General features: G+C 44.8%; 1 long non-coding RNA gene and 1 pseudogene across 1 annotated transcript in view; one reads left to right on the top strand and one right to left on the bottom strand.

Moving 5' to 3' along the window:
* Window positions 1–17,966, top strand: part of LOC126259716 (uncharacterized) — a 339,392-nt gene that overhangs the window by 199,289 nt on the left and 122,137 nt on the right. The window lies entirely within an intron of this gene.
* On the bottom strand, window positions 13,802–13,919 carry LOC126261050 (5S ribosomal RNA; annotated as a pseudogene).

Raw genomic sequence — 17,966 nt, 5'->3', positions numbered from 1 at the left:
ACTCGACGTTAACAAATTTCTCTTCTTCAGAAACGATTTCTTTGCCATTGCGTCTACATTTTATATCCTCTCTACTTCGACCATCATCAGTTATTTTGCTCCCTAAATAGGAAAACTCCTTTACTACTTTAAGTATCTCATTTCCTAATCTAATTCCCTCAGCATCAACCGATTTAATTTGACTACATTCCATTATCCTCGTTTTGCTTTTGTTGATGTTCATCTTATATCCTCCTTTCAAGATACTGTCCATTCCGTTCAACTGCTCTTCCAAGTCCTTTGCTGTCTCTGACAGAATTACAATGTCATCGGCGAACCTCAAAGTTTTTACTTCTTCTCCATGAATTTTAATACCTACTCCGAATTTTTCTTTTGTTTCCTTTACTGCTTGCTCAATATACAGATTGAATAACATCGGGGAGAGGCTACAACCCTGTCTCACTCCTTTCCCAACCACTGCTTCCCTTTCATGCCCCTCGACTCTTATAACTGCCATCTGGTTTCTGTACAAATTGTAAATAGCCTTTCGCTCCCTGTATTTTACCCCTGCGACCTTCAGAATTTGAAAGAGAGTATTCCAGTTAACATTGTTAAAATCTTCCTCTAAGTCTACAAATGCTAGAAACGTAGGTTTGCCTTTTCTTAATCTTTCTTCTAAGATAAGTCGTAAGGTTACATTTCTACGGAATCCAAACTGATCTTCCCCGAGGTCCGCTTCTACCAGTTGCTAGTCAACCGAAACCGGCTTCTTGTAATTGTCACTACATTATATTGCCATTAAGGCCACTAAAATTTGTAGTTAAGCTTTCTGTCGTACAGTACTTGGTTAGAGCACGAAACAGCGTATTTCAGCAGCATCATGCAAGACCACACACCGCAGTTCACGCCACAAACGCCTTGAGAAATATACGAATCCTTGACTGACTTACCTAATCCCTTGATTTGCAACCACGGAATATGTCTGAGATAGATGGGAACAGATGTTTTTTCATACCGGCTTCCAGCGAGTAATCGTCATGGAATCACATTGTGTGTGTTTCAGGCGTGTCAAGAAATTGCGTGTTTCCTTGCCATAGCGAATACAAAAGTGGATTCATACCCGTGGGCGTCACAGGTCATACTGACGTTGATAATTCACATCAGTTGCCAGTGGAATGTGAGTTTCGTCATTTAATACATTATGTATTAAATGGTGGATGTATTTGATGAATACCCGACAGGTGCTTCTTGGTGCAACACTTTCCGTTTCTGTCAGTCCATCTTCTGGAGCTTCTCATGCAACGCAGGCTGTCGACATGTCAGCATGATATACAGCACATCTCTTGTGGCGTCTACCGCCCGTGCTCGATGAGCTTCTCCGTAACGAACTTGAGCTTACTAAATGATCCCTTCAAGAAACCTGCTGCTCTTCTTTGGATCTTTTCTGGATGTGAGAGTAGTCTGGACTGAATCCGTTGTTCTCCTCCTAGTAGAGTTAAACGCCAGAATACAATGCAGGCAGCGAAAAACTCTTGCGTGCTCTATAAAAGTAGCTGGACATGCTGATGGTAAATGCTTTTTTAGCAACCTCCCTCAGCAAAATATTTCAGTTTCTCCTTTCTGCAAAAGGAAGATTCATCTTACAGCAAAGTTTAACAAAACTCAGTACAAGAATCAACCAGGAAAAATGAGAATGGAAGACCAAGGACGATGAGCTCGGACTGACAAGGGTTTAAGCCAGGGATGCAGCATTTCGCCCCTAGTCTTTAATCTATACTTCGAAGAAGCAATGATGGAAGTAAAAGAAAGATTCGAGACTGGGATTAAAGTTGAGTGTGAATAGATATCAATGATAAGAGTCCTGTTGACACTGCTGTCCTCAATGAGAGTGAAGAAGAATTACAGGGTATGTTGAATGTGAAACGTCCCCTTAGAGAAAATACGAATGACTGTGCTGGTACCCCTCTTACGTTATTTGATTTTCAAACAGCTGAGCAAAACTGAACGTACTCAGACAGTTCTCTCTTTACTTATTCTGATCATCACTAAACTGACACACAATATTTTTAGCGCAACGCAATCTGACTTTCAATAATCCGTACAAAAGAACGGCCCTGACTAACAATAACCTCTACATTTCATGAATCACAAAAATCTTCGTTATTCGAACTACTGCAATACAGCGAGCGCCACTACTGCCAGCTAAATAAAAGATTCTAGCTACTGAAGGCACTAACTACTGATAGACATAGTTAGCAAATGAAAGATTTTGATAGAGAACAAACACTGTACACAGCTGGCCACCGTAAATGCAACACCCTGAAGGAAGCATCCGAATCAAGTCAAATTTACACCATGAGTTTGCAGCGATGAGATATGCAACTGATTAGAATTTCAGCGCAGACGCACATCACGCGCGCCTGTGGCGCCACCTCATAGCGCCATTTAAGGCTTGGCGATTTCGACGAGTGTACGTTCGGCACGTGTGTTTACCTTGTGGTTGTTTCACAAGACGATCAGTTATGCCTCGTAGACAACAGCGAACATCTTTTGATCAAGTATCCGAGTTCGACAGAGGAAGGATAGTGGCTTACCGAGATTGTGGATTATCATACAGAGAAATCGCTAGTCGTGTTGGACGAAACCAAATAACTGTAATGCGGATATGTGACCGTCGGATGCAGGAGGGTACGACGGACCGACGTGGTCGATCTCATTCACCTCGGTGCACCACTGCACGTGCTGATAGGCAAATTGTGCGCATGGCAGTGACGGATCGCTCAGTGACATCCCGAACCATAGCACAGCACATTGCGTCTGTAACGCATCATCCAGTGTCTGCGCGTACCATTCGACGCCGTTTACAGCAGAGTGGTCTGTCCGCAAGACGTCCATTGCTTCGTCTACCATTGACAGAGAACCACAGACGTCTCCGTCGCCAATGGTGTGATGACAGACGGATGTGGACGGCAGAATGGAATGACGTTGTCTTTACTGACGAGGCACGCTTCTGTCTGCAGCACCACGATGGTCGGATTCGAGTGTGGAGACACCGTGGAGAGAGGATGCTGGACAGCTGCATTATGCACCGCCACACTGGTCTTGCACCGGGTATTATGGTATGGGGCGGTATTGGATATTACTCTCGCACGCCTCTAGTACGCATTGCCGGTACTTTAAATAGCCGGCGCTACATATCCGAGGTGCTGGAGCCAGTTGTCCTTCCTTACCTTCAGGGCTCGGCCACAGCCATATTTCAACATGATAATGCGCGACCACACGTGGCACGCATTGTCCAAAGGTTCTTCGTCAATAACCAGATTGAATTGCTTCCCAGGCCGGCTCGCTCTCCGGATCTTTCGCCGATAGAAAACATGTGGTCCATGGTTGCTCAACGAGTGACCCAGATTACATCCCCAGCTGCCACACCAGATGATCTTTGGCAACGTGTGGAAGCTGCTTGGGCTGCTGTACCCCAGGAACACATCCAACGTCTCTTTGACTCAATGCCGAGACGTGTGGCAGCCGTGATCTCCAACAATGGCGGCTACTCTGGCTACTGATTCTGGCAGGAACCACAAGTCACAGACGTCTGTAAACGTAATCATTTGATACTTGGTCAACATGTTATCTACAAAATAAATTTTGTTGTGCTACCTCTTGTCTTTCTTGGTGTTGCATTTACGGTGGCCAGCAGTGTATTTACCTTAATAATGTTCAAAAGTCATCATATACGGGTTATATATCTGTCAATTCATGACATCCATCTTTACAAATTTTCTTTTTCTGGCGGACACACGTCCAGACCGTCCGCTTATGGTAACCTCTCAAAACTCTGGCATCTCTCTCTCCACATCCACCACTGCTGGCGGCTCACCTGCAACTGTCCAACGCTACATACATACGTACATACACTGATTTTTATAAATGTATAGACAGAGGTATAAAACGTCAAAAGTACTTACAGCGTTTGCCGGATTGTTCTGTTGATGAATATACTCTGCTCTTTGAATATGATAAGGTAATTTATTTAAAAACCGTTGAAACAATTTCACTCTAATAATCCCATCCCTTTAGCTATTGTGGGCATCACAGACAGTTTCCAGGAATTCAGCCGAAAATTTTATGAAGAGTCTGACAAGGAATCCATCGGGCCTTGGATACTTCTTTAGTTTTACCAGTTTTTTCCAGCTTCTCAGCGTCACTGACATTAATACCTACATTACTCGTACTTACAGGTGTGTGGGAATTACACTAGGAGACTGCTCCTGGATCTTCCATTGTAAAGCAACATTTGAAAACAGCGATTATCGTTTCCACTTTTACTTTGGTACCCTGAAAATCGGTTTCCGTGTCGTCTGTGTGTAAACACTAAATTTGATACCGCTGATAGCCTTTACATATGAGAAGATTTCCTTTGGGGTTTGTGAGGGATCTTACAGTACGATTTTGCTTCTGCAGTCATTGAAGCGAAACGCTTGGTCTTAATCGAACGGAATCGCTGAAATGGCAGAAAGACTCACGACAATTACTGTGAACTGAACGGGAAAATTTATGTTGGAAGTGGGTTGCAATCGTGATATCACATATTCTTCATTGGATGTTGGAAACCTAATCCAATGAATGACCTCTGCGTTCTGTACAGAACACTCCCTCCAACAAACGGTTCAGGAAGTATTAGGTCGAATCAAAGCTTCTTACGGTGAGACTATAGTCCGGTAGTATCCTACTGCAACTACTGTCAGAATAAAAACTAGCTCCAGCAGAAATCAGTATGCCACATCTTTAAGAAGATGAAAAATTACACTGTGGGTTCGAATGTAGCGTGCTTCAAAATGAGTACACGGGTTTTAAGGCTTTGTAGCATTTATTACACTCAGCTTACAATTGTAAATAATACGTCAAGTGAAAGCGCAGCTCAAACGGTTTTGTTTGTATACCCGTGCTCAAAGAGTGGTTGAAGAACCTATTGAACAAGTGAGAGTCTTTCACGCGTAGTCCCAAGAAATCAGTTCTGAACGGTAATCGTGAATAAAAAAAATACCAGTATCGTCTGTGTGGAGGCTTTTAAAAAATGGCTCTGAGCACTATGGGACTCAACTTCTGAGGTAATTAGTCGCCTAGAACTTAGAACTAGTTAAACCTAACTAACCTAAGGACATTACACACATCCATGCCCGAGGCAGGATTCGAATCTGCGACCGTAGCGGTCTCGCGGTTCCAGACTGCAGCGCCTATAACCGCACTGCCACTTCGGCCGGCGAGGCTTTTAAAGAGACGCTAATAGCCGGCCGGTGTGGCCAAGCGGTTAAAGGCGCTACAGTCTGGAACCGCGTGGCCGCTACGGTCGCAGGTTCGAATCCTGCCTCGGGCATGGATGTGTGTGATGTCCTTAGGTTAGTTAGGTTTAAGTAGTTCTAAGTTCTAGGGGACTGATGACCTTAGATGTTAAGTCCCATAGTGCTCGGAGCCATTTGAATTTTTGAGACGCTAATAACTAAGTCCTCATTGTTTGTAGTTGTTACAAGCTCTAAAGGCTGAAGACTACGTTTTAAGTGCCCACTTTGCAAGCGATATGTTGCTGCATGATGCAGATTTCTTGGATCGTGTACTCTTCACTGATGAATCGAGATTCCACCTAAGTGGAAATGTGAACACACATGATGTGCACATCTGGGAGTCAACAGATCCCCACGAGGTGGTACAGTTGCAACGAGAGTACCCTAAATTGAATGTTTTTTGTGCAGAATCCCGGCGGAAAGTTTACGGGCTTCTTTCTCGGTGAAGCAACTGTAACTCGTTCTTGTTATTATCATCCTATGGAACTATGAGTCTTTCCTCAATTGGAAGAGATTGAACCACAGAACTTTATTTGGTAGCAAAATGGTGTGTCGCTTCACTGGCATCTCAATGCGCTATTGGTTAAACGACCTTGTACCCGACCTCTGGATGGGTCGCAAGGGGCCGGGTTTGTTTTGCGTGACCTCCAAGTTCACACACGATATTATGCACTGCGATTTTTACCTTTGTGGCTTCATAGAAAATGAATGCGCCTCAGCTACCAACTGATCTACCCGACTTTAGAAACAGCATTTTTGGAACAATTACTCCAGACACACTCATCAAGGTTTGGGATGAACTCGCCTATCGATTCGATGTGCGACGAATGGAGGCCACATAGAACACTTGTTAGAAAAACTGTATGAGCTGGTTTTTCATTTGATGTATTATTTATTATTGTAAGTTGAATGTAATACATTTTGAAACACGCTGTATTTGAACTTCTTGGAATGCTGAATTGTCTACGTTCCTGGGTCAACAGGCCGAGAGTACAGCTGCACATGTGGGATTTCTACGAAGATGGAGACAGTTCACGTGGTGTAGCGATGAAGAAACAGAAAAAAATTCGAGGAAAGTGCTGTCATATCCCAATGCTGGTGCCATGGACACTCTTGTAAAGCCGGCCGCGGTGGCCGAGCGGTTCTAGGCGCTTCAGTCCGGAACCGCGCGACTGCTACCGTCGCAGGTTCGAATCCTGCCTCGGGCGTGGATGTGTGTGATGTCCTTAGGTTAGTTAGGTTTAAGTGGCTAATGGCTCTGAGCACTATGGGACTCAACTGCTGAGGTCATTAGTCCCCTAGAACTTAGAACTAGTTAAACCTAACTAACCTAAGGACATCACAAACATCCATGCCCGAGGCAGGATTCGAACCTGCGACCGTAGCGGTCTTGCGGTTCCAGACTGCAGCGCCTTTAACCGCACGGCCACTTCGGCCGGCGGTTTAAGTGGTTCTAAGTTCTAGGGGACTGACGACCTCAGATGTTGCGTCCCATAGCGCTCAGAGCCATTTGAACCATTTTTGAACTCGACAAAGTGGCAAATTCTCTTGTTGATAGCCCTAATGTTGCTATTGGAAAGCAGTTGGCTACGTTCCAGTAACGGAGTTTCACTCTCACCGTTGTATTTCATCGTCACGGGCAGCACGATAATAAAGCAACGCAACAACTGTCTACCCGCATTCATCATCCGCGTTTGTTATGCGTACTGTGTGAGTGGGTGGGTAGGTATTTACGAGTTTTAAACGTAAGTGTGTTAAATCGTCTGCACACAGAGGGCGTTCCACTCCTTTTGCACGCCAAATCTTCTACTTTGAGATTCGAAACTAATCGCGAGAAATTAATGTTTTGTTTTTTATTCGCGTAATTGACACCTTCCATTTGGAATCTGAGCTCAACGTGAGGACCGCCGATCTCAGTGCATGCATTACAACGGTGCGCAAAATTTTGGCACATTCTGTCAAACGCCGCTGTTGTTTATTGTTCAGTGAGACAGAAACAGGGGCTCCGCCAGTCAGTTTCCCTTCAGTTTCTGCTGACGTTTCGGCCACCAATAATTTTACGTAACCCATAGTAAAGTAATCTAAGAATTGTGTGTATTCCTTTTCTTTTATGGCTCTAGTCTCCTTGCTATGCTGGGATATGTGGTATTGCCTTGACACCATGGAGACAGTACTTGCTGTAGCAGCACTAGCTGCTAATTTAAGCAGACCTGGCCAGCACTGTTCCCACCCGCTTTTATTACCCATTTGCTTTTACTGTGGGTGATATTTATTTTATTCAGCTATACCAAGTAAAATAGCAACAGCAATAACTTTCTCAAACATGACGCCAATTAAACTGAAGGGTACATGTTTTTGGACACGGAAATAGAGTTGGTAATATCTTTGAATATTTTATGCAATTCAAGTGATGCTTCTGTACTTTTCTTAATTCTTTTGGAAATACTGCAGTACTGTGAATACCTTTGATAAATAATTCGATACTTTTGAACACGGTAGGCTAAATACTGGTTCACTGTTTCGTTTTAATGACCCTTAAGTAAAACTGTCCACTGTGATTGACAGTTTCATATTAATGCATGCTAAAAACTTTTTTTAGATTTCCAACCACAGCCATCTTGAATTCATTTTTGAATTTGCCACCATCACTATCTCGGATTTTTTAATTTCCGCCTCCACCACTACCACCACCACCACCACCACCGCCACACACATCTTGCTTTGTGACGTCACTGTTATTCGACAACAAAGTGACAGCCATCTTGGATTGTGACGTAGCAATACCACATACTTCAACACCGCATTCAAGTGCAAAGTGCCCCAGGTAGTACCTTGCTGTACTACTCATATCATTGTTTTACCCTAGCTCTATACTTCGCAAAGGGAAGGACACCTGGCACATAACTAATGTGCCACGTACTGTCACTCAACGAGATATCTTCGAAATTTTTAGGTTTGAATCCAGGATACTTGCACTCAGCCTGGTAATCTTGAGCTGTTCCCCACCAGATGTTCTCGTCTTGTTGGCCGAACGGAGATTTTTGCTCCGCCAGGATTCGAAATAAATTCGGGCCCGTTGAGGGATGACGGTTGCAAATACTGCTGTTGAGAACACCATTGCGTGACTGTGCGACAAGGCGCCATTTCAGTGGGGTGTATTGTCAGCAGCATGAGACAGTCAAGTTATGAGCCGAGAAAGCGCCAGCCAGGCGAGATATATGGACTAATAAATACGTAACACGTATGAGCGGTTGCAGCGGCACGCAAGCCGCAGTAAAGCATAGGTAACTGTGGGCGCGTAGGAATGCAACGGTCGACAGCCGGCGCAGTTAATAGCGGACGGCACTGCCCAGGCGCCCTGCACCGCACCGCATTGCGCCTGCGCGCTGCATAAGTAACGGCGGGACGGCCGGCCAAGGGCGGCGGACCAAAGTGCAAGGAGAGCAGAGCGCAGCGCTGCGGCTCCCACGCTGCGGGCAGAACGGGCGCGAGCCACGCCCAAGACGGCCGGCCGGCACTGTGCATCCTGCAGCAGCAGCAGCTGCTGGGGATGGCAACGTACGGACCAAGCCCAAGTATGGTCTCCGTGTGAGGCTCTCTCGGTCTGCACAGCCCGAACACAATTGTGCGATATACAGGGACGGTTGCTTGAGTCAGTGATTGATCGGGAGTTGCCCAACAGCTGATCCAATGGTCTTGGGTTCGATCTACGATCACTCTTATAATTTTTATCTGTCACCTCCTCTTTCACCTCTGGCAATGTTCGTTCGGAGTATATACACTGCTGGCCATTAAAATCGCTACAGCACGAAGATGACGTGCTACTGACACAAAATTTAACCGACAGGAAGAAGATGCTGTCATATGCAAATGATTAGCTTTTCAGAGCATTCACACAAGGCTGGCGCCGGTGGCGACACCTACAACGTGCTGACATGAGCAAAGTTTCCAACCGATTTCTCATACACAAACAGCAGTTGACCGGCGTTGCCTGGTGAAACGTTGTTGTGATGCCTCGTATAAGAAGGAGAAATGCGTACCATCACGTTTCCGACTTTGATAAAGCTCGGATTGTAGCCCATCGCGATTGCGGTTTATCGTATCGTGACATTGCTGGTCGCGTTGGTCGAGATCCAATGACTGTTAGCAGAATATGGAATCGGCGGGTTCAGGAGGGTAATACGGAACGCCGTGCTGGATCCTAACGGCCTCGTATCACTAGCAGTCGAGATGACAGGCATCTTAACCGCATCTTGATCACTGAGTCAACAGATGGGAACGTTTGCAAGACAACAACCATCTGCACGAACAGTTCGACGACGTTTGCAGCAGCATGGACTATCAGCTTGGAGTCGATGGCTGCGGTTACCCTTGACGCTGCATCACAAACAGGAGCGCCAGCGATGGTGGAATCAACGACGAACCTGGGTGCACGAATGGCAAAACGTCATTTTTTCGGATGAAACCAGGTTCTGTTTACAGCATCATGATGGTCGCATCCGTGTTTGGCGACATCGCGGTGAACGCACATTGGAAGCGTGTATTCGTCATCGCCATACTGGCGTATCACCCGGCGTGATGGTATGGGGTGCCATTGGTTACACGTCTCGGTCACCTCTTGTTCGCATTTACGGCACTTTGAACAGTCGACATTACATTTCAGATGTGTTACGCCCCGTGGCTCTACCCTTCATTCGATCCGTGCGAAACCCTACATTTCAGCAGGATAATGCACGATCGCATGTTGCAGGTCCTGTACGGGCCTTTCTGGATACAAAAAATGGTCGAGTGCTGCCCTGGCCAGCACATTCTCCAGATCTCTCACCAATTGAAAACGTCTGGTCAATGGTGGCCGAGCATCTGGCTCGTCACCATACGCCAGTCACTACTCTTGATGAACTGTGGTATCGTGTTGAAGCTGCATGGGCAGCTGTACCTGTACACGCCATCCAAGCTTTGTTTGACTCAATGCCCAGGCGTATTAAGGCCGTTATTACGGCCAGAGGTGGTTGTTATGGCTACTAATTTATCAGGACCTAAGCAAATTGCGTGAAAATGTAATCACATGTCAGTTCTAGTTTAATATAGTTGTCCAATGAATACCCGTTTATCATCTGCATTTCTTCTTGGTGTAGCAATTTTAATAGCCAGGAGTGTATAAACAGAAACCGCCCCCCCCCCCCCAACTCCCTCTTCATCCTCACCCCCCCCCCCTCCCCAACTGTAGAAGATACAGTTCAACAACGGGTGGAAGGGAAAGGCATACCATGCAAAATTATAATTATATAGGCAACGGAGAAGAATAAAAAAACAGCAATCGATCGCGAAATCCGTCAATGTATTACGGAAGATCTAGATTTCAACTATTGCTAGCGCTAAAAATTACAAAACAGGAGAATCAGTTACAAATATGAGGTAGATGACACTATATCGTAAGAACAAATACAGGTATAAGGACCACACAGTTACGTATAAGAACGGGTGACCCTAGCCAGAAGTGTCACATAGTCAGAAATATTGGTGCCACAGAGAGGGACATGAAATTCACAGTCCTCAAACCAATCACAAAGCGCAATCACAAGAAAACACAAAGATTTATTACATATATCCCCAAAACAAGTTTTAGAAAATCTTTCGCAAAACCGGCCTTCCAATAGCTACCAATAACAAATATAATTAAAAACTTTATACAATCTTTACAAGAGCGTACGGCATGAAACAAGTTAAGTAAAGATGCTTCCTTTTAACTAAATAACAAATAGCCCCAGATAAATATAGACAACAAGCATAACTGCCCACAAATTTAACAAAGAATGGCTCTGAGCACTATGGGACTTAACTGCTGTGGTCATCAGTCCCCTAGAACTTAGAACTACTGAAACCTAACTAACCTAAGGACATCACACACATCCATGCCCTTGGCAGGATTCGAACCTGCGACCGTAGCGGTCACGCGATTCCAGACTGAAGCGCTTAGAATCGCACGGCCACTCCGGCCGGTAAATTAACAGGAATTTACCTGGACTACATCCCCATCGGTAAAACAAGCAACAGTACATAATATTAAATAACAAATTTAAAGTAAAAGAGCAAATTCCCAACGGGAACCTTAGTCCAATAAACAGACCATGTTGTTGTTGTTGTGGTCTTCAGTCCTGAGACTGGTTTGATGCAGCTCTCCATGGTAATCTATCATTTGCAAGCTCCTTCATTTCCCAGTACCTAATGCGACCTACATCCTTCTGAATCTGCTTTGTGTATTCATCTCTTGGTCTCCCTCTACGATTTTTACCCTCCACGCTGCCCTCCAATGCTAAATTTGTGATACCTTGATGCCTCAGGACATGTCCAAACTATTTATTGTCCATGTTTCACTTCCATACATGGCTACACTCCATACAAATACTTTTAGAAACGACTTCCTGACACTTAAATCTATACTCGATGTTAACAGATTTCTCTTCTTCAGAAACGCTTCCTTGCCATTGCCAGTCTACATTTTATATCCTCTCTACTTCGACCATCATCAGTTATTTTGCTCCCCAAATAGGAAAACTCCTTTACTACTTTAAGTGTCTCATTTCCTAATCTAATTCCCTCAGCATCACCCGACTTAATTCGACTACATCCCATTATCCTTGTTTTGCTTTTGTTGATGTTCATCTTGTATCCTCCTTTCAAGACACTGTCCATTCCATTCAACTGCTCTTCCACGTCCTTTGCTGTCTCTGACAGAATTACAATGTCATCGCCGAACCTCAAAGTTTTTATTTCTTCTCCCTGGATTTTAATACCTACTCCAAATTTTTCTTTTGTTTCCTTTACTGCTTGCTCAATATACAGATTGAATAGCATCGGGGAGAGGCTACAACCCTGTCTCACTCCCTTCCCAACCACTGCTTCCCTTTCATGCCCCTCGACTCTTACAACTGCCATCTGGTTTCTGTACAAATTGTAAATAGCCTTTCGCTCCCTGTATTTTACCCCAGCCACCTGTAGAATTTGAAAGAGAGTATTCCAGTCAACATTGTCAAAATCTGTCTCTAAGTCTACAAATGCTGGAAACGTAGGTTTGCCTTTCCTTAATCTTTCTTCTAAGATAAGTCGTAGGGTCAGTATTGCCTCACGTGTTCCAACATTTCTACGGAATCCAAACTGATCTTCCCCGAGGTCGGCTTCTACCAGTTTTTCCATAGAACAACGGAATTCCAATTATATAGTAATAAATTCCGCTGAACTCGCTCGTGAAATCCCTTTCAAGTAGGACTATAACAATATTTAGGCAGGAAAGACAGTTATCTTAATAATCAGTTTAAGTTCGACCCAACATTGGGCACACCCCAACGATTGACCCACCCGAATACAAGAGTGACCCAACTACTAGAAACAAGGGACGCACCTTGGCGCAGCCATAACGTATTATTGACAGAAATCTCCAAATAATTATGAGATAGAATACTGAACTTCTGTCAACGGCCGGCCGCAGTGGCCGAGCGGTTCTAGGCGCTTCAGTCTGGAACCGCGCGACGGCCACGGTCGTAGGTTCGAATCCTGCCACGGGCATGGATGTGTGTGATGTCTTTAGGTTAGTTAGGTTTAAGTAGTTCTACGTTCTAGGGGACTGATGACCTCAGATGTTAAGTTCCATAGTGCTCAGAGCCATTTGAACCATTTTTTTCTGTCAACGACTGGGGGCGAGCTGCGGCTCTGACAGGACACAGCCAAGTAGCCCCGAGCGTCACCAAGACGTAGCTGGCCGAGCTAACGGCGTCCGAACATATTTCAATCAAGGCGCCACCCCCTGTATTGGTCAATCCAGACAACCAAACCGAAGGACGCAACACAAATCCTCTTATTTCAGAGCTCTGCCCCCTTTAAATTTAATACCCTTAACACCTGAAGGACCTCAAACAAATAGCATGGAAAATATTTACCTCTTACAGCTCATTATTCTTTACGCTTACAGGTAGACCCCAGTAACAAGCGTAAGTCTGGAGAAGTTAACGGCCTGCCGAACTAAGAACATAAAAACCCACAATGCAAGACACCAAAGTAACGGCCCCTTCAAACGAAGACCACAGAATAAATCATGAGATAATCAGGTATCGTTACAAGCATACTGTCTTAACACTAAACATGGCCTGCGCACTAGCCTAGAATGACTCATGCAGCCTTCACGCTACTCACGCTTAGTACTCCCGGCACTGAGCAGTCTTAACACCACTAAACAACATATACCGGAACCAAGAGTGAATTCCTTATTCCCGCCACGGTGGGAATAGCACTCCGTCATCAGGCCACAAGTGGCCCATCGGGACCATCCGACCGCCGTGTCATCCTCAGCTGAGGATGCGGATAGGAGGAGCGTGTGGTCAGCACACCGCTCTCCCGGTCGTTACGATGGTTTTCTGTGACCGGAGCCGCTACTATTCGGTCGAGTAGCTCCTCAATTAGCATCACGAGGCTGAGTGCGCCCCGAAAAAGGGCAACAGCACATGGCGGCCCGGATGGTGACCCATCCAAGTGCCGGCCACGACCAACAGCGCTTAACTTCGGTGATCTGACGGGAACCGGTGTATCCACTGCGACAAGGCCGTTGCCCCCACGGTGTGAATAATCACATAGAAATCACTGTTTCCGGCTGTGAACACAAATTACGATCAAACTGATCACAAAACACAACTTCGAAGAAAGAGCAGATGCCCACAGTTAGTAGCTGCAAACGACGAGAGTCACGTAGCATACATAGGCATCCAGCATCAGGTAGTGCAATATACACACTTGCTAGTGCATTGGAGGCCATCACCACCAGCCCGCCGCCGACACACTCCTCATATCGTAACACAGCGCCGCGAACACCAGCGCTTCTCCGTAACGGTCACTCCAAGACTCTCCAACACAACATATACCCAAGCAACGGGCAAGCACGACCACTAAGGCCCCGAAGCGGAAAAGCGAGAGAACCACAGCCGGAAACGCCGAGCTTAAATAGCGGCCAGAAGAATAAAAACCAAACAGAAAACGGGCATGGCAGCTCGAACTGGATTACTGCCCTACTAGATAAGAGAATCACTTGCCACGCGACTCCCCCAAGACTCGTAGAGGTTACAGAAGTCTAACATGTACTGAAGCCACTGCTTACATCGCTGCACAGGAGCCATTTGGTACCCTCTATCGAGGTGCCGGTTGGTAACTGCGTAGTAGTAAAGCTACAAAATTCAATTTTTTTTCTGATAAGTACTGCACTGTGAAACCACAAGTAACAGTTAAATATGGAAAGCACATCACGTGTGTGGAACCGTAAGTGTAGCCCGTTGAATGATATTAACTACAGGATAGAATGTCATGTAGTTTTGCTTTACAAACTAATGGGCATTTTGGACTAGTGTTACCTGTTGTTACATGATATGTAAATGTGTGTCGCTTATGTCTGTAATTATCTTATGTTTTTCCTTCAGTCTCCTGTTTTGTAATTTGTAGTACTGAAAGATGACCATATAATAGCTGAAACATAGGTCTACTGTAATAAAACGTCGGATTTCGCGATCGATTGATGTTCTTTTCTACGTTGTCTATATTCAAAGATCGCTGCGCCGACTGAATTTCAGTCGGATTACAGTTACACGTTATCCTCGAGATATATGTACGCGATCCTCACGAAGTCACCTGAAAATATATATAATATATAAAATATATGAAGATGGCATTTGTTCCCAAAAAAACAGATACCATTGATGACCGTGCAGCTTCTCTAGAATGAAATGATAATTAAATCGAAACCCTTAGCTGACGACAGGAGTTTCTGATATACATTAATAGGAACAGCGGAAAATGTCTGCCCCGACCAGGACTCGAACCCGTGATCTCCTGCTTACATGGCAGACGCTCTATACATCTTTTTTTTTTTTAATCTCATTTTGTTCGCTCTCGTTCGTTGCATCTGCTCGGTGCGAACGTCATAAGACACCCATTTAAGTCCACCGTCGTTGGTCGATTAACTCAGTTATATATATATATATATATATATATATTACAGAGGGCAGCTAACCCTCTAATCGAACACGCTCAGCTACTGTGCCGGCAATCTGAGCCATCGAGGGCACAGAGGATAGTGCGACTACAGGGACTTATCCCTTGCACGCTTCCCGTGAGACCCACATCCCCAACTGTACATTCGTAGTGTTCCTAATAGATATTTGCCCAATCACTCATTACTCGCACCAGACTGAGCTGACGAGTCCGGTAAGAGTTCGGGCAAGGTGTTCGCATTCGCACAGAAGAGGTCAATGGCCGGGTAGCCTTTAACTATACAGGGTTATTACAAATGATTGAAGCGATTTCACAGCTCTACAATAACTTTATTATTTGAGATATTTTCACAATGCTTTGCACACACATACAAAAACTCAAAGTTTTTTTAGGCATTCACAAATGTTCGATATGTGCCCCTTTAGTGATTCGGCAGACATCAAGCCGATAATCAAGTTCCTCCCACACTCGGCGCATCAATGAGTTCGAAAGCATCGTTGATGCGAGCTCGCAGTTCTGGCACGTTTCTTGGTAGAGGAGGTTTAAACACTGAATCTTTCACATAACCTCACAGAAAGAAATCGCATGGGGTTAAGTCGGGAGAGCGTGGAGGCCATGACATGAATTGCTGATCATGATCTCCACCACGACCGATCCATCGGTTTTCCAATCTCCTGTTTAAGAAATGCCGAACATCATGATGGAAGTGCGGTGGAGCACCATCCTGTTGAAAGATGAAGTCGGCGGTGTCGGTCTCCAGTTGTGGCATGAGCCAATTTTCCAGCATGTCCAGATACACGTGCCCTGTAAGGTTTTTTTTCGCAGAAGAAAAAGGGGCCGTAAACTTTAAACCATGAGATTGAACAAAACACGTTAACTTTTGGTGAATTGCGAATTTTCTGCACGAATGCGTGAGGATTCTCTACCGCCCAGATTCGTACATTGTGTCTGTTCACTTCACCATTGAGAAAAAAATGTTGCTTCATCACTGAAAACAAGTTTCGCACTGAACGCATCCTCTTCATGAGCTGTTGCAACCGCGCCGAAAATTCAAAGCGTTTGACTTTGTCATCGGGTGTCAGGGCTTGTAGCAGTTGTAAACGGTAAGGCTTCTGCTTTAGCCTTTTCCGTAAGATTTTCCAAACTGTCGGCTGTGGTACGTTTAGCTCCCTGCTTGCTTTATTCGTCGACTTCCACGGGCTACGCGTGAAACTTGCCCGCACGCGTTCAACCGTTTCTTCGCTCACTGCACGCCGACCCGTTGATTTCCCCTTACAGAGGCATCCAGAAGCTTTAAACTGCGCGTACCATCGCCGAATGGAGTTAGCAGTTGGTGGATCTTTGTTGAACTTCGTCCTGAAGTGTCGTTGCACTGTTATGACTGACTGATGTGAGTGCATTTCAAGCACGACATATGCTTTCTCGGCTCCTGTCGCCATTTTGTCTCACTGCGCTCTCAAGCGCTCTGGCGACAGAAACCTGATGTACGGCTTCAGCCGAACAAAACTTTATGACTTTTTCTACGTATCTGTAGTGTGTCGCGACCATATGTCAATGAATGGAGCTACAGTGAATTTATGAATTCGCTTCAATCGTTTGTAATAGCCCTGTATATGAAGATGGTGTCTTTTCCCGAAAGAACAGATACCATTCATGACCGTGCAGCTTCTCTAGAATGAAATGATAATTAAATAGAAACCTTTAGCTGCCGACAGGTGTTGTTGATATACATTAATAGGGAGATCCCGGGTTCGAGTTCTGGTCGGGGCACACATTTTCCGCTGTCCCTATTAATGTATATCAACAAGACCTGTCAGCAGCAAAGGGTTTTGATTTAATTATCATTTTATATATAACATAATTTTATACCGATAAGAATATGTTAATACTATAGCGAATGTAAATTTGGATTTCATTCTCCGTGTGAAATGGTTTGTCTTTAAAATCAAAGGATACATACTTTATCAATGAGCCAAGACTACAGAAACGATGGAAATCTGTGTAACCTTTAGCGAAAGAAGCAAAAACGCTTACTTCAGTTATTCTCGCTTTATGAAGGGGCCTTATCGTCGTCTAACTGTCTTAACGTAAGCAGACATCTTTCTTGTGCTCTCCTTCCGGTTTAAATAGAGCATATTGCTACGACTCTGCATGTGTGACTTGTTTAGTAGTATTGGAACTGATAACTATGTTGACAACATATATACCACATAATTCTGTATGAGTTTTTGATTTTTTTTTCATAGGCCTTAAGGAAAATGTTGGTGACGCATTATTCGAAGGTATAAGGTGTTCTCTCGTTACTCAACTTGTATCGCTAAGCAGAATCTCCCTGCACTTCAGTTGCCGATCGTTTCTCTTCGTTCCTTGCGTACGTTTTTAAGCAAGAATTGTTCTCAGTTTGATCGGTCAGTTAACTTCGAACAAGGCGTCGGCTATCGCTTCATTGGTCTGATCGAAAGAGCTCCACAAGAAGACGACTAACTGAAAATGGTTCAAATGGCACTGAGTACTATGGGACTTAACATCTGAGGTCATCAGTCCCCTTGACTTAAAACTACTTAAATCTACTTATCCTAAGGACATCACACACATCCATGCCCGAGGCAGGATTCGAAC

The sequence above is a fragment of the Schistocerca nitens genome, chromosome 5 (assembly GCF_023898315.1).
Source record: "Schistocerca nitens isolate TAMUIC-IGC-003100 chromosome 5, iqSchNite1.1, whole genome shotgun sequence".
NCBI classification, from domain to species: domain Eukaryota; kingdom Metazoa; phylum Arthropoda; class Insecta; order Orthoptera; family Acrididae; genus Schistocerca; species Schistocerca nitens.
Note: the sequence above shows the minus strand (reverse complement) of the source record. Positions and strands in the feature narration are given on the sequence as shown.